Genomic DNA, 27,878 nt, shown 5'->3' on the forward strand with positions numbered 1-27,878 from the left:
ACACATGACAGGCTTAAGGAAAAGGAATATGGGAATTTCTTGCCTTCTCCTCAGCAGGTGTAAGCAGCTATTTGTCCATACTGGCCAATCAGTACCTGAGCAAAGTTGGAAGTGGAACAACATACGTGTGGAGGATAATAAATCAAGCAGACCAGGGAATTGACTGAAGATTTGAATGCAACTCAGCCTATCAAAATAAATGATACCTGCCAATACCATCATCAAAACTTCTAATGATAAGAAGAAGCTGCATAAGGTGATGTCTTAGAAAAAATGCAACAAACATTGAGTATGTTCTTTTTGGACAAAGACATAGAGAAGGTAATTGTGAATTAAATCCAGATGCACAGGGAAGGTAAATGAGAACCACCTTCAGCTGTGCCCGATTTCCACAAATATCTGGGATTGCAGTTTAGGCTATGGGCCTAGATATAGCACAGTTTACTGGATGCTTCTTATTGCCTTTGACAAAAAGCAAACAAACAGAAAAGCTTCATTTATGCTGATATCACTTCAACAATATGCTATTGGCATGCTTGCACAGTGTGACAGAGCTAAGCTAATCACATGCAAAGTATTAAGATAGATGCTGAACAAATGTGTTTGCCTCCCAAAATATGATGACTATATGATGTTTTAAGTGGGTCTGATTGTGCTGCTATTAAAGTTGCATTACATTTTCCACTTGAGTACTGCATTCAGTTTTTATATCCGTGCCAAACTGTAACCCTTTCATTAAGACAAACAGAGTCAAAGGATAAATAGCCCAACCAAGTAATATGTAATTTCCATCATAAGGGTGTGTATATGTACATAGTTTAGCACTGTCATAATCATTCTATCAGTGTCTTTATGTATTTGCAATTTTAGGTGTTATGATTGTCTTTTTATTATATTGTCATTTACATATCCCCTCCTACTCGTTAATGGTATTTATGTATTCAATTAATGCATTTATTCTAAGTAAAAGGTTATTTTATGACTAAAGCTGTGAGAGGGAAAAAAGAAAAAAAAACAAACAACCTATGAGTGGAACAAAATGAGACCTTTTATGAGTAAAGAGCTTTGGAATGCCAGAGGATCCCAAATGCTTATTGTCTGGGAAAGAAAGTAATTTATAATATATGCTGAATGAATTCAGGGTTTGCAAATGAGCAAGGGGATGAGGTTGATTGTTCCAAGACTGCTTCTATTAAAAAATATGGCATTGTGCTATACATAAGGTCCATGTTTAAATGGTCCCTATTTGTCATATAACTGGCATAGTCCCACAATGCCAGAGTGTTTTGATGAAATAGTGGCAGCTGAGGAATCACAGACAGATCGTTGTCATCTAGATCAACTATTCCATCAAAAAGTTTTATTTGCATTTAACCAGACATGGAAAAGATATTTTTTGCTAGTGGAAATAGATGAATAAACTAATGTAATGTAACAATAACACTTTAAATTATTTTTGTTTAAAAAAGAAAAAGAAAAGCTGATTCTGTAATTTCTTTCTAATAAAAAAAACCCACAAAACAGTCACAATCATTACACTCAAACCATTTGTTGCATGAGGAGGGCAAAACATAGGTTCTAATAAGTAGGTTAAATGTAAACCATAACCATCCAAAAGGGAGTTTACTTAGGAACTAAGTTTTAGGTGTCTAATCTCTGGACACCTAATCTCTTCTATATTACCTGACTTAGAACAAGGTGGAATTATGATCTAAGACATGTTGTCTGAACACCTGCATGTTAAGTAGAGGCATATGAAGCTATGTGGAGACATATTTCCGGGAATCTGCTTTGAATTCCTCTATCTAGAGCTAAGTTGCCTGGTTTAGGATTTTAAGGTTGAACTCCACCTACCTGAGATCTGCCATCCCCAGACTCCCTGTGTTATACCTAGAACTGTTCTTTGAAGACCAGAACAAAAGTTAGTGGTTTTATTTTCAAATGCACCTGTGGAGAAGAAACCTCATGGTTGAGTTGTGTGGGGTTTTTTGTGCTGCGATATATACATGTAAACCCTCTCAGGATGAAGAAGGAATTCAACACATTTGCTATTTGTAGTGAGTGCTCTCCCTTCTAGGTTATTACACCATTTTTTTTCTTGTGTTCATTAGGAAAGAACATTTAGCTGTACTTTCATTGAAAGTAAATTCTATTTGTACATTATGTATATTTTCCACCACCCCCTAGATTGCACCCTTAAGGATTTAAGCAATCCTTTGCATAATTTTTGGATTCCTATCAAGCTTAAGACAACCTAAATGAACTGCTAAAACTGGAATAGTTTTGAACATGCTCTGAAACAGACTCCTAGATCCGAGAGGAATTAGACTAAAAGTCAAACAAAGAAATGCTTCTGTGATTACATAGTAGGGAGGATGGAGCTTTTTCAAACACCATTTCAGACTTTTCCTCAACTGCAGTTGAATTCAGGGGAGAAGGGGTGTGCGGTTGTTTGTTTTTTTTAAAAAATATCTCTATCTGTTAGTGTTTTTAACAGCAACACTGCAGAAGTTGAGAGGTGTAATGTGCAACTTCATAGAGGGACATCTCTTGACTGTGAAGACATTGGTGTTGGAAAAGATGGAACAAGAACTTTAAGGATATCATATTTATCTAGAAAGGGAATAAAAAACAGCTTGCATTTTTTCTCTTAGAGACTACCTCTCCTTCCCCACCACCTCTGAAAAATAACCAATTCTAGCTGTTTCTGTTCTTCTATTTATCTCACATGTATTAGAGGGAGAAAGGCAGAATACGTCTTCTTTTGTAAAGGAAATTACAGATAACAGTTTCAGTCTTGGAGTAATCTTTTAAAATTGACCATGGCCAGATTCAACAATGCAACCCAGCCCAGCCAAGTCCTTCAGTATGCACATAATTTTATTCACTTACTTAAATCCTGACTTCAAGAGGATTTAAGCAGTGCTTAAGTGCTTTGCTGAGACAGTGCCTTAAACTGGTAGACGGCGAACTTCAGACAGAGAAAGGAAGGACACAGGTTTTGCAATCTCTGCTGGTAGGTGCCTAAAAAATTGGTTTGATTTTTTCAGATGATCCTGTAATTTGTACTGCCTCCGATTTTCTTTTATTCTTCTGGTGCCTTTTTTTAGAGTTATTTTGTTCTTCTTTTTAGGATCCTCATTTATACACCACTCCCAGCCTGGTTCCAAACCTAAAAGAAGAGATGTTCTGGTCTGGTTTAGGCAAGCAATGTTTCAGCAATTACACATGACAGAGAAAATCTCAAGGCAAATCAGGCATATCCTAAATCAAAATGGATGGATCTTGCAAGAACACACTTCCGACACTTAACAAGATAAGTAGGGACAATTTCTAATGGTTTATTTTCAAAAGCAGTAATGTGTTAACCCTAGTGAAAGTAAGTTATGACTTTGAAAATGTCATCTTTTACATTTTATTTTTGTTTTAGTTTACATGGATAGTATCTTAATGTGATGACTCATCTTTAACACAATTGTCATTCCACTTTACTGGCAAAAAGTTTGCGAAGTGTTAAGATGATTAATGTAACTGTCAGGTGAAATATTCATAAATTTAGCTGACCTACCTCACATACAAAGAGATAATATGTATCAGGGTCTGTGTGCTTCACTCAATTTGCAAAACACAGCCTCTGACTTGAGTAAATGCATGCTAGTTTATAAATATGAAGAGAAGGGGGAAAAGAAAAAAGCAAGCTGTTGGGTTTTTTTAACTTTTTAGTTCAAATTAATATTTAGAAGTAGACCCTTTTACCATATGTTTACAAAAAACATGGTCATCACCCTGATGTGAAATTTTGGATTGCACAGAAGTTATTGATTGAAAAGTTAATTATTGAGAATGGTTTCCATGAAAAGAAAATCCATGTATCAAAAGAGAGGAAGAGGTGACATTGCAGTGTCCTTTGAGCTTGGTGCTGTTACTCTTTCCCCCATTGAACAGAATAACTTTTAGCACAGAACCTGGATCTGTTGCTCAGATAAGAAATGGAGTGTGTGTAGCAGGCAGTTGATGTGGTCTCACTGCTGGCCAAACTCTACCTGTTGGAACCTTTCCTCAAGAGTGTCTTCTGGGAGAACTACAGTTGTCTTCAAAAGAAGCACTCTCATGTGCATTAAGCAAGTGGGGGATTCACTAGCTGTATTGAGAAAATGAACAGTTCATTCCGTGCAGGCTTTTTTTTTTTCCAAAATATTTTTTCAAGTAAGTTAGGAGTATAAACAAAAAAAACCCTCTTGAGGTGCAGTGTCACATGGCATACCTGTGCTCAGTCTTGACACACTGAAACACTATGACTTGTGCCTGTGCTACATACCAGCCTATGTAGTCTCAATCAATTTTCAGAAGATCTAACATGTAAATATAATATATAAGATGATAATTGTTATCCTGAATGACACGGAGTTTGTTTTTCCTTTTTTTCCCCAAAAATACTGCTGAGTTACTCACCCAGTCATTTGCAGCTAGTTAGTGAGCAGCAGAACAGAGTAGTTTTGATTGTGCATTTCATAGTTTTAATTGGGTTAGGAAGCCTGCTACATGCATGTGTAAAATCTTTAAAGAATTTTTCCAGTGAACACTTTGGAAATACTTCCTTTTTTCTCTCTCTTTTTGGTGCTTCTTTGAATGTTATTAATAGTGTGGAATAGTTCTAAGCGCTTGTTTGAGTGCTGTGCTAAAGCTTTTTGTTTCCAGTATAAACTGATGGAGATCAACACTTTTTTGACACTCCTAGTACCAAGTGCTTATAAAGTGTTTATATCTATAATTGTGTCAAATTATGTTAATTAAGCGCTGAAAGACACAAGTAAGTTGAAGTGCTCAAAAAGTGTGTTACTCTGAGTGTCACCCAGGGGCTCTTGACATCAGACACTTGGGGGACAATTTTTTCCTTCTAAGCACCTTTAGAGCACTGTGTCTTAAAGTGTCTTTCTAGCATTAATTAAATTAAAAAAGCAAGTACCAGTTAAGTGCGCATGATTTACTCTTATCTTTTGAAATGCAAATGTATTTTAGACTAAAATGCCCTTCCCTTTTTACAGTTCACCATTTTCCTCCGCAGTTGTTCCCCACACTTTTTCTTATTGAGTATTCAATTGCTGAAAACAACTATGGAAAAGGCTGGGAATTAACTCCATTATGAATGATTAGGCAGAAAAGAGAACTATTCAAAGGATCAAATACTCATATTAGGGTATCTAATAGCCTTATGTTAAAAAATCATATTTGCTTAAGAGAAATGCGGTGTAGGCATGGGCCAGTCTGAGTTTGTTGTTCTTATGCCTGCCCCTACCCTTCTGGGTTACTCACAAAATTTATGCTGGAGGTTTCTGGAGCAGCTGTAGTAGACAAGACTATGGTTTTCTTCCAGTGAACTTAAATCATTTGTTGGTCATTAGCCATATGTTAGCCGTGTACATGAGCTTCCGAAGGCTAAATAGTTTGGCTAAGACGATCTAGTAAAATGGAAGGTTATGCCCCACATTAGGTGACTGATCTCCACCACTGCTGTAAGATGAAAGAGCTTTGTATGGCACTGTAGATATTGACTATGAGGACAGAGGAAAAAAAAATAGTTGCTGAAGAAAAGCAGTTTGAAGATAGAGACAGCAGAACAAGGACACCAAAATTTAGTACGTTCCCCTGAAGAGTGGGAAAAAATAAATAAATTCTGAAGTCTGATCAAAACTAAACAGGCACTTTTAGGAATGTCATTATTGAATATCCTACTTCAAGGGCTATTCTGTTTCAGGATATAATATTATTTTAGATGTGAGGATAACAATCCTTACATTACCTAATTCTGACTAGACTCTATTAAAATTACTTTTTTTTCCTGAGAAACTGTATTTAATCCCTATGTCAATGTGCTGAGAAAGATAGTAAAGATATATCTGAACTTTAAACACCTTTAATCTTTCTCTTTAGCTTTCATTCTTGTTGCACAGCCTCAGCAATCAGATTTCAACACTCCATTCCTCAGAAAAACTTACAGATTTAGAAACCATATTGAAACAACATTCTCCTTTCACCCACAGACACATTCTTCTATGGCTTTGGAAGGTCTTTTAAATAGCAATGTCTATTGAAATTTTCTGAATAGATAGAATATTATTTGGTACTAACTAGAACATGTCAGACGTGTGGCAGGAGTCCATAGGAGTGTAGAAGTGATTTGTGTACTCCAGGTAAAGAGACATCCCAGTCAGTCCTCACTGGAAACACTACCTGAAAAGTCCTTTTTAGCCTAGAGGTTGTAAGCTGAATTGTTCTTAACTTCATTCCCTGGGGAAAGATATTCTTTTGACAAATGTCAGTCTCAGTGTAGCAGGAGTGAAGAAGCCAAGAACTGGGTAAACATTGAGCTTGTTTGACCAGTTCAAGGTAAAATATATTGTTAGGGCATCTGAAGCCTTTCTTGACAATTGCTTACACTGTGTATATATTGGAGCAGCTTTCACTGCTGTATAAAGCAGACGGCTTTATGCTCTACAGATCCCAATCCAGCTCTTACCTGCAGGTTGATCCAGTTATCGGTGAAGGCACTTACCAAGGGACTGATTTAGAGTGAGCTGAACAAAGTCTCCAGAGTATCAATTAAATGTAAAAAGGAAAATTTTAATCATGATTAGTTTGAACTATTATTGTCTGCTGTTTGGAAGGAAAGGAATCAGTGCTCTGATTGTCTTCTCTAAGGTTACCTATTATACACCATATCCCTCTTTTCTGTCTTTCTAGCTTCTTGATTGCCTATTTATTTGCAATACTCTTTGGGTGTAATGAGCATATTAAATTAAGATAGAGGGCTCAGATCCACTGTTGGCACAGCTATGCTGAAATAAATAGAATTAGCCAGGAGAGTCAAAATAGCTTGTATTGAGCAACCATAAACTACCTGGCCTGTTGGTGACTTCTAAAATCCCTGCAGCAAATGCTAGTGTGTGCTTGCACAGTGTAGTTAGTTTTAAAGGGCAATATATACAGGTCTGAAAACCAGAAGGCATTGAAATATAGAATGTATTGCATTACCCAGATTAAATAGTTGTCAGTATTACTAATTTGAAGGAGGGACCAGTGAGAGAATTATTTTTGCTTTTGGGCAGTGTTTAATGAGGTACTTTTTTTTTTTTTTTTTTTTTCTGGTTTGTTTGTTTGGGTTTTTTCTGTATGTTTTTTTTTTCTTTTTAAATCTTGGGTGCAAGAAAGTTGGACTTGTTTGGATCCAAGTCTTTTTAATATGAGATACATACCATCCACCTAATGTTGCAAGTAGTTAGACAAATTATATTGGTTACTGCTACATAAATGATTTTGTAAGCAAAGCATCAGCCAACAGATAGCTTCCAGCATTGTTATTGCTGTACATGCTGCAATACAGTGTTTGCTAATTCCAGGGCACAACAGGTCTTGAAAAATCTCAGATCATCTGGAAGATCTTAGGACATCTGCTGCTTGTCTGTCTAGAAAAAGAAAGACTGATGAGAGTACAAAATCAGAGGATCATTAAGGTCCAGGTTTAAAGCCACAGCCATGTAAAGAGCAAGACAGAAAGGGGCACTAACCCAGAGAAGTTCAAAAGAGAAGCTTATAGAACACAGGAAAAAAGAAAATCCTGGGAGCAAAAAGAATGAACAGGTGAAAATACATGTCATGACATCCTGGCAGGGCATACCCCTTTTTACTGCTGGCCATGAGGGTTTCTGGGGTATGGCTGTGCAAAGCTGTTGTGTACCAGAAGTGCCACTAAGCTTTTAGGCCTTTAACGCATGAAAGAAGAAATGGTGAGTCCCTCTACTTTTTACTTTCCTGTGTCCCATTTGCATGAGGGAATGAAAATGTAGCCTTCAATATAAATGTCTTACTTGATGAATAGCTTATGCTATGGAAAATTTTTAATAAATTGTTCATACATGACATACTTGGCAATTATTTTCCATTGCTCTAAACTTGTATATATCTTCCTTATGCAGTCACTTAGTACATAACTCCAGTGATGTGTTTTTCCCTCTACACCTACAGTAAGTTATTTTTCATAAGGATGAGGAAGTGACTCCTGAGACAACACATTGCTGAGAAGAATTAGAAGACCAAAGGTAATAGATCTTTTAATTTAAGATAGAGCCACTTGCCATTTCTGTTCCTTTAAAAAGCAGTCAATTCTAATTATAGAGGTTTATCTTGGATTAAGGAAGAAAAATACTAAAGTAAGCACCGCTTCTTCTACTATAACTCTAGGGTTAAGGCTTTTCTAAATGGGAATTATGCATTGTGAGGACAGTAAAGTGACTGCCATGCAATTCTAAATTAAGTGTTCATATGATGGAAATTTTGTTTTTCTGAAACTATTTTCCTTTAAACTTTCCATTTAAAAAGTGGAAAAAAATAGGCATTACTGCAGTTAGCAATGATGGGGAAGAAAAAAACATTACTGAAGGTGAGACTTTTTGAAAGGAGGGAAGCACTTCTAATAGTTCTTGCAAATGTTCAGTTTCATCCACAGAATATCAGGATTCAAATGGAAGAAAACACTTGTGATCCATCTTAGCTGAAATATTTTCATAGTCCAATGCAAATAGTGAAAGTTTCCATAAAAGCTACAGACACCCTGGTTGAAAAAGATTAACATGGAAAGAATCACTTTCAGTGCAGTTTCAAAGACAACTGTTCCATTTCCTCATCTTCCCCTTTTGCCTCATGTCCCTGAAATGTTTTTAATTTTACCATATCTTCCTTTTTTCTGATAGTGTTTGTTCTCCACATGGAAATTCTTTAGTACTCATCAAGATATCTGGTATCCTTCCCCGAGATATCATTTATCATGGGACTGTTTATCACTTTCCTTATCTGGGCCACAGATGTTCTGGCCTATATTTGGAAACTTTATTTTTTTCTGAGCTATCAAAAAATCTATGGGAAGGAATGGGACAACAAGAATGAAGCCACCTCCAACAAATACGGTTTCACAGTCTTTGGAACTTTAAAAATATTCAGCTCTTCTTTTGTCCTTGTCATCCTCTTTTTGTAGGAAATGGGATCTGACTTTATTTAGTACAGTAAAAGATGAGCTTTGTGCCAAACTTTCGGGTGTCTCATTGTTACCCACATGGGGAGAGTGGCAGAAATGCTGTGCTGCTTCTTTCAAAAATCTTGGTATTGATATTGTGATCTGCAATATTTAACCCTCAGTCTGTTTCTGAGGCAGAAATAAAGGAATTGGAGTATGTTTTCAGTGTATTTTGTTATGGATATCTGTGATCTTACCCTGAAAACTACAAGCCTCTCTTAAACATACTCATACAATACGAAGCTAGAGAAGACTTTTAACACCCTCTGTTATATGTAACAAAACTCTATATATAGAGTGGCCAATACAAGACTTTGGAATGAAAATAAATATTAAGAAATGAACAATATCTATTTTGGTTTTGCATGTTTTATTAACTCAATGTTCTCAAAGTAATATCCTACTGGATGATTAGAATTAGATTATATTTTTCCAACTGCATTATACTTTTTTACTCATAACCCTATTCTTGTATTTCTTGATACAAATATGCCTGGAGTTACATTTTCTTAAGAAAATAGCCACAAGATGAGAAGTCACCAAGGAAAAACTCTTGAAAGGTACCTACATGCACAAAATGAAGTGATAAATATATATGAGGCATCAGTGTAATACTATAAAAAGTTTATCCAAAATGATCACAATGCAATCTAAATCAGCTTTAAAGGAAAATGTGGTTAAGTTTAATTGCAATGGTTATTTGAAGTAGTTTACTGGGTGTAGATCATAGCTGAAAATCTGTTCACGTAGAGATGAACTGCAAGAGACAGAACAAATAAATCAAATAACAAGCCCTGTGACAGTGAAAACATCCATTTGAATTTTGACTGTCGGGCTTTTGGTATGTTATTTTTCTGAGTAATGAATGGAAGCATGCGCTGTACTGCAACTTTACCATGCTCGGCCCAGAGGATGCACTATAGATGTATAAAGAGTTCAGAGCCTTTGCCTAATTGCAGAAATGTACCTTGAGTAGACTGGACTCTTAGTGTTCTGTTAAGCTTCCTCCAAAGTATAAGGACAAGAATGAAGAGAGAGACTTGTCAGGATGGTGGGAGGTAGTAAGAAGTTTGCAGCCTTCAGGATCTAAACAAGCTGTCCTGAGAACTCCCTTTCCCCAGCAGTAACAGATCGGGTGAGCACCTGGACTTACTTCGCAGCTGCAGCAGGGAGTGCCCTAGAGGACACCTACTCAGCACCACAAACGTCCCTCTCAGTACCTATAGAAGTGCTGAGGCCAGGCGTACTCCACTCAGAGGTGATATTTCAGCTAGAGAGATCACCCAGCAGGAGTGATCTGAGCAGGCAGTAGAGGTGACAAGAAGTGCAGTAGTGCTTTCTCCTGCAGCCTGGAGAGGAGCCTGTCCAAATATTTCTGGGGCACTACCAACAATCACTTGTTCTACATTCTGTTTGGGGGTATGTTTTATTTACCTTTTAAATGGTTTCATGCTCTGTTGCTGTGCTTGCTTTCCCAAACTAATGCTGTGTTCCCGTTCAATTTAATGAAACTATTTGTTTTGTACCAAAACTTTTATTTGCAAGTGGGAGCATATTGTCCAGTGAGTGATTCCAGGAAAATACTTGTTTCTCCTGTTTAGTTTGGTCTTGGTTTGGTTTTGGTTTTTCTTGGTGTTGGTTTGTTGTTTTTTTCTTTTTGGGTGGGGGTGGGTATTGAGCTGTTTTTAGTTCCATTTCTTGAGAACTCTAAGTTCAGAACTTGGCACTTACTGCTATCGAAAACTCCTGACAGAATAGTCAAAATACTGTATATGCTAGGAAAAAAAATATATTTCCAGTAAATAAAGTGATAGTAACTCAAAACTGTAGTCATTAGTAATCTAATTAGAAATCAGTAGAATTCTAAAAGGGTTTTTCAGGATACCTGGAGAAGGCTTCCAGAGTTAATGAATGATTCAATCCATAACTGGCCTGAAAGAAGAGTGCTGAATACATTTGTTTAAGATAGAAGTGCCAGGCTTTGGACAGGAAGAAAATCTGATAGATATTCTGCATTTAACTTCTAAGTGTCACTGAAACAAGTCTGTGTGGAGTATGAAGCTTCTGGTAACGCTTATGTGACCCCTTTTATAATTTACAATTGAATGCTACTTTTACATACGGTTAAACGTTTCTGATTTATTTATTTTTTTAGAATGTTTCCCTAACAGCATAATTAATTGTTTTAAGTTTCAGATTTGAAATTAACACACTTGATCAGAGACAGGTTTATTAGTTGCTTCTTACAGGGTATAAATAAGAAACTTCCACAGTGCCAGTGTAAAAATGAAAACAAAACCAGGCCAGATCCATGACTTTATCCAGCAATTAAAATGAAACTTCAGTAGTGGTATATTTTTTACTGTAATTATGACGTGTTTCTTTAAAAGAACGCAAATTTTCTTTGCAAATGGAACAGCCCAAGTATCTGTAGCAAGCATCCAATATTCTGTTTTTCATCTGTAGCAATGCCAGGAGTAAAAGGGGAGGAACTGTTATTTAAAAGTCTGTGGAGACAGTACTTGGTTATTTTCTTTAACTCTGTGATGAATCTGCTTTTAATATATGTGGAGAACAAAGCAGTTCAGACCATTACACTTTCCAAACAGAATGTATGAAGAGAGGCAATTTCTCATGCACTTGAATGAGGTGGTTGTAGGCAGTGCTTGTCTAGCATACTAGTTCTTTGACTTGCAGTCCCTGGCTTGTAAATGGCTCCAAATATCTACCACACTGAAGAACCGTTTCCTCATCAATGAGGAAGTAACAGGTTATTCATTTGTGTGTTGTTTTGTGCTTTTTTTTAATAAAATCCTTCATGGATTAAGCAAGTAGCATGTTAATCACAATGGAAACTATGTGATATTAAAGACACACAAAAGCTCCTTGCGTTGCAGAGTTGCCCCTTTTGCCCATTTAAAACTCTCATCCAGCATGAATGGTGTGTGATTCCTCCAGATCTGAGTTCTCCCAGCTGGGGCAGTCACATTTTGAAAAATGCTCATCAGAAAGTAAGGAGAGATAGTCCTTCTAGAGCAAATTCAGCTGTAGTGTTTGATAGTTTATCTTCAAACCTGGCATGCCATGATGGTGCTAACCTGCAGGACCTATGGGCAAATTACCTCTGTGCTGCTTGGCTGGATTCAATATTTCAGATATAACTTTAAATAGTATTATTGTATGCATTGGCCTACAATGCTAGACCTTTTTTTTTCCCCTTCTTTTCCCAAAAGCATCAAAGGCAATCCCAGTCTGCCCTTTGGGCTTGCACCCATCTCACAAGTGCCTGATCTTATCTGAAGGTGCAGTGGTGCGGGGAGTCCGTCGGGAATGTGGGAGTCCTGGCTTCAGTTTCTGTCTGTGCTTGATGATTGAATCCTCATCCCCTGGTGGCTAGGAAGTATTTAGGATGGAGATATTCCAAATATTAATTGGATGCAGAAACTGGAAGCTAGAATTCCCTTCTCCCAGGTGAATGCTGAAACAAGTTAGGTTCTGGAGTGATATTTGTTCTTACTTTCTGCCTTATGTCTGTGGCTTCATAGTTAGGATGTGACAGCAAATTATATGCACATGATTTGTCCATTTATTCAAGGACGCAAATATTTTCACTTCATTGGAAAAAAATTATGCTGATTTTCACTGAATCAACCAATGCTGGGTATTTTATTGGGGGTTTCACTGTATACAAACATTTTACCAACTTCCATCACAAGCCAAGAGCACTGCAGTGTTTCTCATCTTTATGGTTTAACAGTGCATATTAAGAGAGACGGGGTTCTACCTTGTTACTTTTACCTCTTCCACAAAATACAGTCTGCAAAATACAGCTATCTTATGTGAGGTATATATTCAAAAGAGATTACACTAGTAGCTAAGATGGGAAATTTTAGAATTGAACAAAAGACATTTAAGCTGAATCTTTCTTTTGTGTTGTTTGGTTGGGTTTTGTTGTTTGAATATTATTATTTTTTTAATATAACAAGCAAATTCTTACTTTTGGTCATTATTTTGTAAATAATACCTAAACATAAGCATGTCTCTACCTTTTTACAATGTTCCAGTATTGCTCTTTGCTCTGAATTCTTTTATCAGGTTACAGTTCAGTATTAGACAAGCAACATTGATAATTATATATATTCATACATTTGCCATTCAGAGCTGGCAAAGACACATATGGTGAATAAATTCTTTCAAAAATGTAGTGAAGTTTATATTTGCAGAAGTAAGGGATATGAGTAAGAAAAAAGTTAAGGGCACATTATGGAATGGAAATTACAAGAAATTTTTAGGCACTTGTACTGCAATTATTCAAGTTGTAATCTGATGTTAGCATCTGTGCTGTGTTTTATGTTTAATTTCAACTTCCTAACATGAATTTTGCCTTTACTAAATGCAGTATACAATACAAATAAAACCCCTACTACAACTATCACAGTAAATAGGCATAATCCACAGACTCAGCATCTCAAGGGTATTATATGATCTTTGTCTGTTAAACAGAGTTAATGTTCACCCTATGCATGCACCCTCACATATAATAAGGACCCATTCTCAGCACTTACATGGTTTTATTGGTAGCATTTTAATGCTGAAATTCTGTGTATTATTTATGATGCTAGAATAATATGGTTCTTATTGCAAATTAAGTCAGTAGTTTCCAAGCACCCCAGCCTTATCAGTGTGTTGTTCTGTCCCACTTCAGGAAAGCTCCCTTCAGCACATGATCGGCAATGAAATTGCAGGGACTTGCAGATAGACAGAGTTGAATAAACTATTTCTATGAAGACATAAGGAAGAAACAATCAGAAGTTCAAAGGTCAGATGTTCCTGTTTAATTTTTTAATGATTTCCAATTCTTGCCAAGGTTCCCAGTATCAGCATTCTGCTCAGTTATTTGCCCAGCAGTCATCCTATCTGTATTTGATATAGGATAATTAGCAACTGGCCTTGAGAAATGCAGCCCTTTCTACCATCTGCATAATCAATGTTAGAAAGTGTTCCACTTCCTAGGGATAGCCACGTATTTTCTGAACAGCTCTTGATTTATTAAAAGGGATGTAATGATTATGAAAAGTGTTAAACTTACAGCCTTCTATTGACAGTGGTTCTGTTTAGCTTCATTAGATGTGATGCTAACATCTGTCCATTGAGATGGAGGCCACCTGCTCATTTTATGTAAGTACTAATAATCATCAATTGCTAAAGACCAATGTATTCAGTACATTAAGCAGTGCCAATAATAAAAATGAAAGTATTTGTTGTTCCTTATCAGCCTTCCAATTTCACTTTCTATTGCAATTATTGTATTACAACTTTCTGCAATCCTTTGAAAGCAGGAAAGAGTAACAGGTCTCTGTCCTTTCCATCTGGCAATTTAAGTCTCACTTAGACACCACTCTGAGATGGTGGTGCTGGTTTCACTGGTTGGCACGATGACTAGAGAATGCACAAGCTGTGAATGATCAGATTTGTAAATGGTTTGTAAACACTGGAGAAATAAGGACGTTCTCCAGTATGGCTTGCCAATAGTACCAGGTGACATTACATGAATTTATAATAAATACATAGAAAAATAAACCCATTTTTTCTGATCAGTGACTTATAAAATGGTGCCTCATTCCTTCTTTCTCTTAAAGATAACCAATACAGTCTAAACTCCTCTGTACACAGCAACTTATATTTTATGAGCTGGTAGAGTGGTATTTTTGAAAACAACAGCTCTTTCTTCCATGTCTGATAAGACTCTTTTCCTTTCTCCTAAGGAGTTTATACTATGCTGTATAAAAGGAGAGAGAGAAATCTCTATAGTATCTCGTAGTATTAAAACTATGTCAACCACAGCTAAACAAGTACCTTTGTCAAAAGGACAGACCATTCCTGTAATCTTAAAGGCATAGTCTTTTTGACAAGGCAACTCTAACAAAGTCCTAGAAAACTCTCCTGCTATTAAATTAGTATGTCCATTCAGCATGCATGCATACAAAATGGGAATTTATGCTGTGTTAGACAATAATGCACTTACAGAATTTTTAGCTTAATAGAAACAATGACCTTAATAAGCATATTAAATGGGAAGACTCTATCTGATGATGTACATTTTATTTTGCTACTAACAAACTGAATTACATGCTAAAGGTTTGCTGTCAAATTGAAACCTAGTCAGTCCATTAAAATGATTTAATAACAGGTTCCTGTAGTGCAGTATTTCTGCATCTCCCTTTAACTACTGTGGTTTTAAAATCCATTTTTTCTCACCTCATTTATGAAAATATTTCTCTCTCTTTTAAGCATTATGAAAAGTGAAAAGGGGTATAAGCATATAGGAAAGATGGTGAAACCTGCCACATATGATGACGTAAAAGCTGGCCATATTAAAGTCAGTAGGAGAACACTAGTGAGCAGGAATTCTCAAGAAATGTACAGCCATGTACACCATGAAGACATTGCATATAGGCAATGGCATTGTTACTACTGTACATCTCCCAAACTGAACAAATTAAGCATATTCAGAGGGAAGTAAATGTTTTTGAAATAGATGGTTAAGTTTTTATTATTTAAAACCAGGTGGTTTTTATCAGATAAAACGTGTTGAAGCAAGTGGGATTGTTTATGAGAGAGAATAATCTGAAAAAAAAATGTTGCTTTTTAACTTTTGTTCCTAAGAGGATTCTCTGTGGATGTATTGTGTGATTTTTTTCCTTGTATTTAATCATTGTATTGCGTGATTCCTGCTCTACCTTTCCTACTCTAGGCAAAATATAATCTTGGAACCCAGCTCCATAATTTCGATATTCATATAATTTTACGTAGTTGATGAATCCAGCGTGCAATGGTAAACAGCAGGGAGGGGCTCAATGGCAACTCATTTGTTAGTTTTCCCACTTGGAGGCTGTTATTTTTATAAATTACTGATATTGGACACTGTAGGAGTGCCCTTTTTCATATACACTGAAGTACTTCACTGGCCCCAGGAGTCACTAAGACTAGTGGATTTTAATAGTTATAGATCTTAAATGGAGGGTTAGAAATTGTTTCTTTTCATTACAATTACAACAAGGAATTAACCCCAAGGGTATCCACTTAATTTCATAATATATAGACTGGAACGCTAATAATGTGTCTCTTCTAAAATGTAATAAAGAAGCAACTGCCCCTTGGCTCCCTGGGGTAGATTTCTGTAAAATGTATTGCAAAAATGTAACACAAAGAAGATTTTACATTAACAAGCTTTGTAATGACGCTAGCTCCAGTACTCAAAGTGCTCTGGAGCTCATAGACACTAAGTATTGGCACTGGTTTTACAGCAGGAATTTAGTACCAGCACTTTTGTATCGCTTCACTGGTACAAGGGAAAACTAAAACAGTGATAGAAGGAGTGGAGGGTAATTTACAATTAAGCACATAAAGAAGTGAAAGAGCAGAGGGAGGAAGAGGGAGTACAGTAGTACAAAGTAATTACTTCCTTCAAGGTCCACTTGGACCTATCCTCTAGCCAAGTTTCCTGTGTTATTTTAATCTTCCATGCCCTACTGCAAAACAAACCTTGGCCTTACAATTGGCAGCAAGTGAACTCCAGTACATTTGCTATTCCATTTCCACTTGTGAGTAGCAAAGTAGCCTCTGACCTCTCAGTCATTACGGATGGTGACTGTGGAACAAATTCCTGGCCAAGATCTTAAATACTGGATCAGGCTGTGGTTTTAAATCTACGTTAAAGACATTTCTATTTGCTGATGATTTTAATGGGGTCTGACTAGATACAGCATCCTGGGAAAGCTTTGCAGTAAAGACAGCAAGAAAAGAAGTACACTAGCTGTGCCTATACTTTCTATACTGAAAGAAAAAAATGCAGTTAAAATAAAAATCCATTTTGTTTTGGTGTGATTTTTAATGATAATGCTTCCAGGCATTTCTAACAGAGGTTCTAAGACTGTTCCTTCTTAGGGAAAATTCATTAGGGAAGAAACCTTTGGCCAATGTTTTTTAATTATGCATGATATGGCCAGAACTCTGTGTGCTCACTTATGTTGCAAATCTTCTGTTTGTGACAGCAAATTTAAATAGTTTTCCTGACTAATCACGGGTATGTGCAAATGCTCAGCTGATGTGCTTGTACCCATCCTCTAAAACCAGATTCCCCCAGTTACCTGAATGAGAATTTTACCTGTGATCTGTGGCCTGTACACATTTATTGGACTCCCACTTCCAAATGCTGGGAATACAAACTTAGGATCTTTGAACTAACTTTTCTAGATAAATGATAGTTCCCATTTAATTTATGTAAACTTTTCTGTAAAGATGCAAAAGCACCCATCTTTAACAAAAGTTACTGTTGCCAACTGTCAGAGATATGCCAAGGCAAGAGTGAACAGATGTCAAAAAGGCTGCAAAGAAAAAGAATGGAAATGGAAAGAATGAGATAATACTTTGTTCACCAAGACAGTACATGGCAATACCTCCAGCAATACCTTATAAGCAGAGGTGGGAATGCTAAGCGCCACACATGCCTAGGATTGCCGCTGTATGGGTCAGCCAGGAGAAGGCGTAGCAGGGGCTATTTGAAAAGCTGGGAGATCAGATCAGAAAGATCACAGAATCGCAGAACGATTGAGGTTGGAAGGGACCCCTGGGTGTCATCTTGTCCAACCCACATACTCAAGCAGGGATACCTAGGGTCAGTTGTCCAGCACCATGTCCAGACAGCTTCTGAATATCTCCAAGGAGGGAGACTCTACAACCTCCCTGTGGAAGTGCTCAGTCACTCTCTCAGTAAAAAAGCATTTCCTAATGTTTGCATTGCAGTTTGTGCCCATTGCCTCTTGTCCCATCACTGGGCACTACTGGAAAAAGCCTGGCTTCATCTTCTGTGCTCTCTTGCTTCAGGTACTTCTCATATTGATGAGAACCCCCTAGAGCCTTCTCCAGGGTGAACAGTCCCAGCTCTCAGCCTTTTCTTGTAAGAGAGTTGCTCTAGTTCCCTAATTACCTTCCTGGCCCTTCTCTGCAGTATGTCCATGTCTCATACTGGGATTCTCAGAACTGGACACAGTGCTCCAGGTGCTACCTCACCGGTACTGAGTTGAGGGGAAGGATCTTCCCCCTCAACCTGCTGGTGCTGCTTCACCAAAGGCAGCCCAGGCTTACATTAGCCTTCTTTATTTGTTCAAAAAACAAATAAACAAACCAAAATATCTGGGCTCTGCAGCTGGCATTTTCAACTCACGGTGAAGTACAGTAGGTTGCTTTCTACTGAGGTGCCTTTGTGCAGTTTCAAGCCTTCCCTCACTTTTCTTTTTTGCCTTTCTTTTTCCATTCCTGTTTTCCATGGATAGTGACCTAAAAATTTTGACTGATAAACTCCATCTTAAAATAAATAATAATAAAAAAACCCCACAAAATAAACTGGGAGAAAATCTAAATTCCAAGTCTTGCCAGCTGGCTTCAGTTAATTTTATTTTCTTGGTATAAAATTTGGCATTTCTGGCCCTCTTTTTTTTTTCCTTTATTGACATGAAATTGAAATGGGGGAAAAGTTTTACATAAGCGAGTTTATGTTTTAACAACTTTAATCACCTTCTGCAGGTTGCAATGTTAATTTTCTTAACTGTATCTTGAAGTCAGTTTACTTAATAAGAACAAGAATAAAAATGTCAAGGAAGAACAGGACAGGTAGAATAGAAGTTCAGCATGTAACTGAGTTAGAAGCTTCAGCTGAAAGAGTCTGAGGAGAAAAGTTTCAGATTAAATGAAATGCTTATAGACATTTCTCCCACTCGTGAGTAATTACTCATATGCAATAGAGTAATAATTGCAATTGAAGTCATATGAGTGATTTTAGCACTCAGGGTTCTAATCATGGATCATAAGCTGGATTTTAATCAAGGATAAATTAAAAAAAAACATGTTATGGATCTCTTCAAGAACTGCTTTTGTATATGACAAGTCAGAGTTGTTTCGCTAGGTGAAGTTAAGTTGAAATTGTGTGTATGTTAGGAATTAAATTGGAGATCTTAGTGTAAGGACATCCATTTCCTTTCTTCATATGAAAGCACGGATTGCTAAGTTTCTTCCATCTATTCACAAGTGATACAAAGGCAAGTCATTTCAAGGGAAATCTGTGTTATAGCAAGATAACAAATGTGATGTACTTCACAAACAGCGTTATCTCCTTCAACCAGATACAAACATAGATACTGCAGGTTAGGTGCCAATTTGTTTCACACAAATGACATGCTGTAAATCACTCCTGCTGTATTGCCATGTATCTAGTCATATTGTACCCAGCCTCTGCAACCCTAGAATGGATTCATTTGTAATGTAAGAAATGTGTGGTAAAACATATACTATAAAAAATGGAAGTGTCATACTTGAGAGCTGGAAGTAGAAATCTGAAGCACTGACTATTCCTTTTTCACAGGTAGTGTAATTTTTGCCCTTTTTGTACTGCCTCCATCCAGTGATATATAAGTATGTGCTTTGTTTCACAGTAATGGTGATTTCTGTGATAGGTACCAGATGTTCTGTAGCCTTTATTCTAAAACACCCATTCTTTTTAAATAAAATGAGGATGCATACCCTTTATTACAGCATGAAAATGTTACTTGTCCATTTGATAGGTTTTTTAAAAGGCGTAAAACCCCAAGTCCTCATAAGTACTAAGGTCATATTTATGTAAAGAATTGTTTTTGAGAAACTGGCTGTAAAATGTTTGTTGGGGTTTTTTCTTGTAGTTTTTTTGTTTGTTTGTTTGTTTTTTAAGAATAATACCAATTGTGCACAGTCCAAATTGTACTGGATGTCTCTGTATTGTGAAAAGTATGAGACAGCTATAGACTTCTCCTTGCAGAAAATCTAATATACAGATCATGAAAAATAAACCTGACTTGGACTCTTAAGAAAGGTAAGGAAGGGAAGAATGTTTAGAATACTAGGTCCTCGTGATGCTTTCCAACAGGTTGTCTTGAAAATGCCTCATCATAAACTCCCGTGGGAAGCTCATGTCAAAGTAATGGAATAAAATGACATGATGTTTACAGTCAACATGGGGGTGATGCTGAATGCATAGCTGGAGGTATGATACCGGCTGAAGGGATGGGGATATAAAAGCATGTTTGGGATGCTGAAATTACCTTTCCCTTTGACTGGGGAGGAAAGACTAGTTAAACTGATTGCAATTAGTAATTTAGATGTGCTTCATTTATTTGAATTCTAGATCTTTCAAGACCCTGTTGCCCCATATTTTTTTCTTTTTTTTTTTTTTTTGTAGTATTTGAACAGTTCCAGCTGGAAACATGCCACCTCCATCTTCCGTGTGTCTATAATATCACTTTTGGGGGATTAGAAGGGAAACTTTTTTTTTTTAATTTTTCAATGTAATAGAGTTGAAAGCAGTTAAGACCCAGCAAGTTTAATATTAGAAAACATGAACGTGTTATTTCATAATAACTTGTGGCTGATGCTTGCTGTAGGTAAAGGCTGAAAAGATCAGCTTCAAGGGAGTACATGAGAACAGGGATTCTGCTAATGGACTTCGTGTTCTCAGGAGACGAAAAACCTTGGAATCGTCTCAGCTGAGGCCTTTGAAAATATCCATTGTCCCTGATCAAAAGTATAGTAGATAAAGGAAGCTTAGAAGTGGATGGAGTACTAAAGGTAGGCTCTGAAAATTTTACCCTAGGTTGCTTTTATTATATGAGCTAAAGAGCACTCCAGACTTGCATTGGATTCAGTTAAAAGCCTGGAATGTGAACATCAGGTAAATGCCTGGTATATGTGTGTGTGTGCACACGTATATGTAGCACAACCTTCCAGTGTTAAGTGAATGAAGTTGTGTGACCTTCTATGTAAACCATTTATCTACCTGCTTGTCCAGATCAAAGCTGAAGCAGAATGCAAAGTCACAGGTAATCAAAGAACTGAGCTCTCTTTTCAGCTCTGTTTAATTATTAAAGGAAGTTTCTACCTAACTTGTTTTCAGTAATATAATCCATGACAGTGTAGTTTAAAATCAATAGTTCTTTGGTTAAAACTGAAAAATGTAACAGGACATTTGAACATCACTGGAAAGGACTGAATCCTTATGCAGTACCTCACCAGCCGAAACTACTTTTCAGAGGTGATGTTTCAACTATGGTATGTTTGTGTCTGAAATATCAATAAGATGCCATAGAGGGTAGTAAAGGCCTAACCTTTTAACATCCGGTATCTCAAAGAAATGGACCAAAACAGAAAAACCTTTTCTAGAAATAATGTTTTAGCTCTTACCTTAAAAACGGGTTTACTAGCACAATGCTTGTCTGTCCTTACCTTGTGCAGTAGCAGATTTCACAGGATAAGACAAATATCTGAACATTAAATGAATTTCTGTATAGCAGAAAAATCATGGGACCCTTGATTATTTGTCTGAAAATTAAAATGCCACTTAATCAGCTGTCAGAGTAGTGGAAGGACTTCTCAAGCTGTCATCATCAGAAAACCACCTCAAAAACAATGGAAAGTAATTGGTGAACTAGCCAGAGCTCAGAAGCATATCCAGTAAACAGTAAAAAAAAAAAAAAAAAAAAAGTCAGAACACTTCTTTTAAAACTCCAAGTGAACTGTTTTCTGAACTGATGACTAACTCTAATCTGCTGTACAAGTCTGCCGGTATCCTACCGCTTTAGTGGGGGAAAACCATGTGAGCTTTTACATGGCAGAAATTCCACAGTGCCTTTCACCATTCAGGATTCAGGGAGTCTTAGATAAAAAGCAGCATGGATTCCATTCCTAAATGTCAAAAGGATTTCTGGCTTTTTGAGTATGTAGGAAGACCATGGTAACTGGTTTGAAGTACTGTTGGACTGGATCTGGTCCCTGTGACTAGCAAATAACAAAAGCTGTTTAATTCTCTGCCTTCCTACATTAAGTGCATCTCTGTTGTAAACTGCTCTAAAACCCTTTTTGAAGATGCCTCCTTCCCACCTACTGCACAGCATTATGTGTGTGAGTCCAGAGCAGTGGCTGCTTATCTGAAAGGCTAATCAAACAGTGAGGTATGTGCTTGTACTCAGGAACAGAGGTCTAAAGCAGTGGCTGAGGAGGATATTGCAACCTCAAAATACCCCTCAGCCATACAAAACAAAAGTTTGCAGATGTATTAGAGGAAAGGGAAGCTAGAAAGACTGGTTTAGCCAGGCTTTTTTCGCTGAACAGTGTGAGGACTGACCAGAAGGAGGGTATTAAACTCCTGTTCAGTTAAGGAGAACTTCAAGCAAGTAAATAATTTTTTATCCTTAATGTAGAATATTTTATGCAACGTATGGTTGAGTAGGGACATAAATCAGACTTTTCAGGGAGTTTCTATGTGAGATATGATAACTGGTACTTAGCAGGTCTGCTAAAAAGGACTGTGGAAATACTTGGAGTGGTCTTTTTGTAAAGTTGTTTTTTTTAAAGTTGATTTGATTTATGAATCTGAAAAAAACCTTCTGTGTCTCCTGGTTATAAATGTCAAGGAACCAAAATAATATAGTGCACCTTGTGACTAATGTTTTAACTGCACCAAGATATTGTTAGCGTGGAGGCGCATGTGTAGAGAATGGGAGCAGCTTTTGAGAAGTGAGGGAAGTATTTCTATTTATAACATGGGTCATGCTGTCTTACTCATCTCTAAACGTTTCAAATGTGTCATATTCTTTTATTAAATCATACTTCTTTTATTAAGAAAATCCGAGTGGATGCTTCTTGCTTCCACAATACTGTAGAATACACTAAAGTTCACTTGAGGAGGGAAAAAAACATTCTGCTTTCATCCCAAAGTATACCTTATTGAGAGTTGTAAACAAACTACACTTTCATATTCAAACCTGCAAAGCAAGGTTTGTGCCACTTTTCTCAGTAAAAGGCAATGTGTGGTTGTACTAATGTCTTTAGGGAGATATAACTGTCTGGAAAAATGAAGGTACGCCAAGGTCTTGGGTGTAAGTAGGTCCAAAATTCATTCTGATTTAAGCAACATAATTATGACTTGATTTTGGTGTAGCCAGTAAAGTTTGTACAGAGCATTCATTTTTATTATCAGGAGAGAAATGGCCTGATCACAGCCAAGACATTTTTCATGGTCTTTCTTACTTGCCTTGGGCAAAGCCTGATGAATAGCAGCAGAGACAGCTGTGCTTAGAGCTAGCGATTGTGGCTCTCAGCCTTACTTTGTGGCTACACAAAAGCACAGCTTACTGCTTGAAATTTCCAGCCAAACTGCTTCTCTGCACTCTATCTGTTATAAAGCATACACTTGTGCACCAAATAAACCCTTTTTACTTGAAGAAATTCACTACAGGAAGTGCTAATGCCATGTCTATTTAAACTTGCATAGAATCCATTCCCATATGAGCTTTAAAATACTAGCTAAAAGACTTTCAGAATGCCTGATGTCCATATTGTTTCCTTTGTTGTTGTTCAAGACCATAGAGAAATCATAATTAGTGTAGCTAAACTGATGTCAGTAAAAATCCTAGGTGTCCTTAGTTACTTGGGAGCAGATGATGAATCGGGACACTTAAAAGCTGCAGAACTAGTGTGAGTAGGATATGTGAAAGACAAAAAAGTAGCAGCACGATCCTTCTTATTGGATGGGTTTTCAAAGAACACCCAAATCCAGATGATATAGGAAATTACTGTGCCATTCACTCATTGAGGCTGCCTGAAATGACATGTGCTGTCACATGTTGGTAATTTTGTGATCCTAAATCTCTTCTCAGGACAGTGTGATGGTGGGTAGCATTGTGGTACCCTGTTAGATGGTGTTTGTGTAGCTGGGGCAGCCAGCCAGCATGCGGCAAACTGGGTAGAGTTCTCTCCTTACCTTCTGTGGGTCTCAGCCATTCACTTACCTCTCAAAACAGTGTGCTAGCCACCATCAGTGGTAGAGATGGGACTGTAATCAATTTTAAGTGCCAAAGCTCAGATAAGCTATTGCTTTTGCTCATGTGGTTACCAGTACTCTTCTTTTAATTATTAAATATTTATCATTGCAAAAACTCTTGAAACAAGGTTTAGGTATCTTTTTCTCTATACCTTGTGACTTTGTAAATTGGGAGGTGGGAGGTTGGATGTGTGAGCATGAATCCCTCCAAGGCAGAGAACTGTATCCAGGTTTTACATGTGGTGAATTGAGCACTTGTTTTGTGAGAAGCCTAATCTATTTGATTATGTGTACTAGACAGGCCTAGAAGATGAGAAGACTGAACAACTGTCTAATTTATGCTTCCAGACTGGACTTTGGTGGGGGCTTGGCACCTATTTCCTTTCACAGTTATTCAAATGTCTGATACTTGAACAAATTGCTCCGTACAAAGAAGTGAAATTAACGCATCAGCTGCAGATTCTTATGTGCTGTATATGCAAGTGATCTTACCCATCTTTCAGTTCAGGAGAGGTATCCTTGGCATTCAAAAATATTCAAAATCCTAAAAGCACTTTCAAGATAATAAAGTCATGCATGAAGTTTCTTGTTTATGTGATCTGGACTTACAAGCAGTAAAGAAAGAAACTTTCTGGTGGAAAAATCAAATGTGTCCGGCATCCAACTGCTTTCAAGGCTGGAGAGTGGTAGCGTTGGGTAGGTGGGTTGTGCTTTTACATGAAGGGGTCTGTGGGATTTGAGTGGTCATAACTGCTCTGTCAGGAATTGATAATCAGAAAGTTGTGCTAATGAACCTTTTCTGCTTCCAATACTTAAACTACATAATGTCTTCTACTGCAGCACCCAACGTGGATGCACTTGAATATTTTTGTATCTAGTTCTGAATATCTACCTCTTGCTAATTTCCCACTAGAAACTTCACTTTGAGGTTTAGACATTTAAATATCTTAAATTCCCTGACTATCAAAAAATCAAAACCAGATACAACAGAAGAAGTTACACAGCAGGCATGTTTATGGCAAACAAGCTAATATTCCCATTGTGTGTGAACAGGAGATCAACATCATAACATGTTGACTGTAACAGTAAATGTGCTCCCCAACCTCTTTGTGTCTGTGTTCAGCAGTCCAAATTATGATGATCATACCTATTACACACAACTGTTGAAATAATTAATTCATTAATGTTTGCAAAGAACGTTGAGGTCCTCTAGCAGAAGGTACTACACAATTGCTCTGTGTTAATTTATTATTCTTTATTGTTGGATTCAATACAACACGTAGTATAAATCTTTACAAAAGCAAACAAAAAGCTAATCAGGAGTCTCTTATTCACACTGTCAAAGCTGGTAATGACCAAATAGTCTTGTTTGTGGAAGTACAAAAAAAATAACCCATGCTACTTGGTATGTTGAAGCAGCAATTAGCACGCATTGTAGGGAGAAGAAGTGGAGCTAGACCAGAAATGAGCCTTGATGAGCCTAATTGCCTTTAATTATCCCTAAACATTTTCTTGTTGTCTGTCTTATGAAGGCAGAAGAAACCCTGTAGCTCTAAAAGGAAATAAGGCTTGGTTTTGTTTTCCTCTTTTAAAGAGGGACATAATAGCCACCATGGAAACATGTTCTTAATCAACGACATTAAACTCCTGGCTGCTCTGCTTCTCTTGAAATTGCCTAGCTTCATTATTATCAGGGGGAAGGAGGAGGGGAAGGAGTTTAATCACTATTTAGCTTTTCTTAGCAAATTAAAATATTAATTACAATACACATTATTTTATCTTTGCTTAAGCTATTTGTAAGTATTGGTGAATGAGAGCTCACTTCATGTTGGAGTAATTTATTCTTAAACTATTCAGACTTACTTTTTCAATTCCTTTTAAAAAATCATCGGGGCATGAAATGCTGTCTTCTGAGAGCCAAGAAAAACTGTCGTTTGTTTTTTTTTTTCTTGGTCTTGAAGATAACTGTATAATTAAAGGTGCATTTTCTAAAAACTAAAATGTGATTACTTCAGCACAGTGAAATGCTATGGGAAGCTAGGCAATGGAAGGCCAGTCACCTCCAGACTAATGGACAGATGTTTCTTTTTTGCACATTTGCAGTCATCAACCTGATCTTCTTAGTTCACAGAATCATGAAAAAGAGAGGAGGAGGCTTTTGGTGAAAGGAGCTATCGTAGAAAATCCATGGCCTCCACAATTCTACCCCTCTCTTAAGTAATATTAGTGATGTTAGTTTGGTTTACAGAATACAGAAATATGGTGTGATTAAAAAAGTTATTTATAAAATGAATAAGATCAGCACTATTTTGCATCTTTTGTGAGTGGTGTACATCCTTTCTTGGTGTGTCCATGCCACTTCTAGTTTTTCACTATAAGCATTCTGTTGTTGCATTTCATAGGGAAGAAAATTTGCTGAAAGGGAACAAATTAAACAATGACTCCACAACAAACTGTGGCTCAGTAAACTTTTTAATTAAAATGTATGCTGGCATAAATCAGTATAGTTCTATTAACTGTAATGAAGCTATGTTGATTTATACCAACTGCAGAAATAATTAATTTATCTATTAAAGTAGTTTATGTACAACTATATGGAAGGCTGTAGGAAACACATAGCACTATGTCAAACAGATGTAGTCCTACACACATTGTTGGCATTGCTGTAGGTCATTGGACAATAGACCGAGAAAACCAAAATCATATTACTATTTTTCACTAAACAGTGGCTTGTGACTTCTGCTTTCCTTATGGTTGTCTTGCACAGATTGTGGGTATTGCTGGAAAAAGCAGGGCCTGACTATAAGTAGCTGTGAGAGTATTTAGCCTCTATTGAGAGAGCCCTACTAGCCGTTTGATGTCTGTCTGGATTCTAAATATTCCAAAGTGTTTAAGCTTAAGAGGTATGTAGGCTGATTTAATTAAACCAAATTGCCAAAATGAAATCTGTTGATAAACAGAGGGGAAGAGACAATATGAATCTGGCCTTGAAGTAAATCTTTTAGTCTTTTATTTTATTTTTAAACAGTCAAGTTGGCAATTAAGAAAAAAAAAAAAGTGAAGTGAAATTTCCCAGTGGCAATTTCCATTTCAGTTCAGTTCTAAACCCGACCTCTTTCACCATCATGATCTCTTCCTTTCACCTTAAAGAACAAATACTTTAAAAGCCCAGGGTATATATACAAAGAGGGCCAACCAATCCAAACAATATTTTTAATTGTAGCCATGGGATGTTCATCTCAAAAGACATGCCATGAGGTCAAAGGATTTTCATTTCTTAATTGCAGAAATCTTACATAGGCTTACTCCTAGACATTGTTGCTGACCTACATTATTGATGTGGTCCGACTTGTTGGTCTGTATTTATTTTGTATGGCCCCTCATTCTCCTGCCCCATTGCCATGTTTTCTGAGTCTTTTCTAATTGTTCTCATTATTGTTGCTATTGTTTTTATGCCACAAGAAAAGCAGAGAAAAATGTGTATGAAGCCTGGCTACATTACCTCTTGTGACAGCAGAAACATAGAATATGACCATTTCTCATTCTTTCTCTCCTAGCTAAGCACAGGCAAAGACAGCATTTCATTATTCCTGCAAGCCTGTATATATATTACCTCTCACTAAATACAATTTCCTTTTTTCATATGCAGGTGCTCTTGGTCTACACGTGATGGGAAGCATTTCTTCCCAGGACCCAGACCATTGCAATGCCATCCTTTGCTTGGACTTTTCTAATAAATTTATGACCCAGGACATGAAGCTGGGTGATTATTCAGAGTGGTGGAATGCTAAATATTTCCCATCTTGGAGGCTTTGAGATGGGCCAAACCCATGTAGAACCATTAAGCCACTTTCTGAGTTACTTTGTCTTTCTATGTTCAAATGATTTTTTCTTATTGTTTAGAAG

The 27,878-nt window shown here is 37.0% G+C and overlaps 1 long non-coding RNA gene across 1 annotated transcript; it reads left to right on the plus strand.

Moving 5' to 3' along the window:
• Nucleotides 1–3,146: 3,146 nt before the first annotated feature.
• LOC121095930 lies at nt 3,147–27,878 on the plus strand. Its single transcript, XR_005830260.1, has 3 exons — nt 3,147–8,096; nt 13,773–13,886; nt 27,622–27,878. It is a non-coding gene; the product is annotated as an uncharacterized LOC121095930 (long non-coding RNA).

This window comes from Falco naumanni, chromosome 11 (genome assembly GCF_017639655.2).
Source record: "Falco naumanni isolate bFalNau1 chromosome 11, bFalNau1.pat, whole genome shotgun sequence".
Lineage (NCBI taxonomy): Eukaryota > Metazoa > Chordata > Aves > Falconiformes > Falconidae > Falco > Falco naumanni.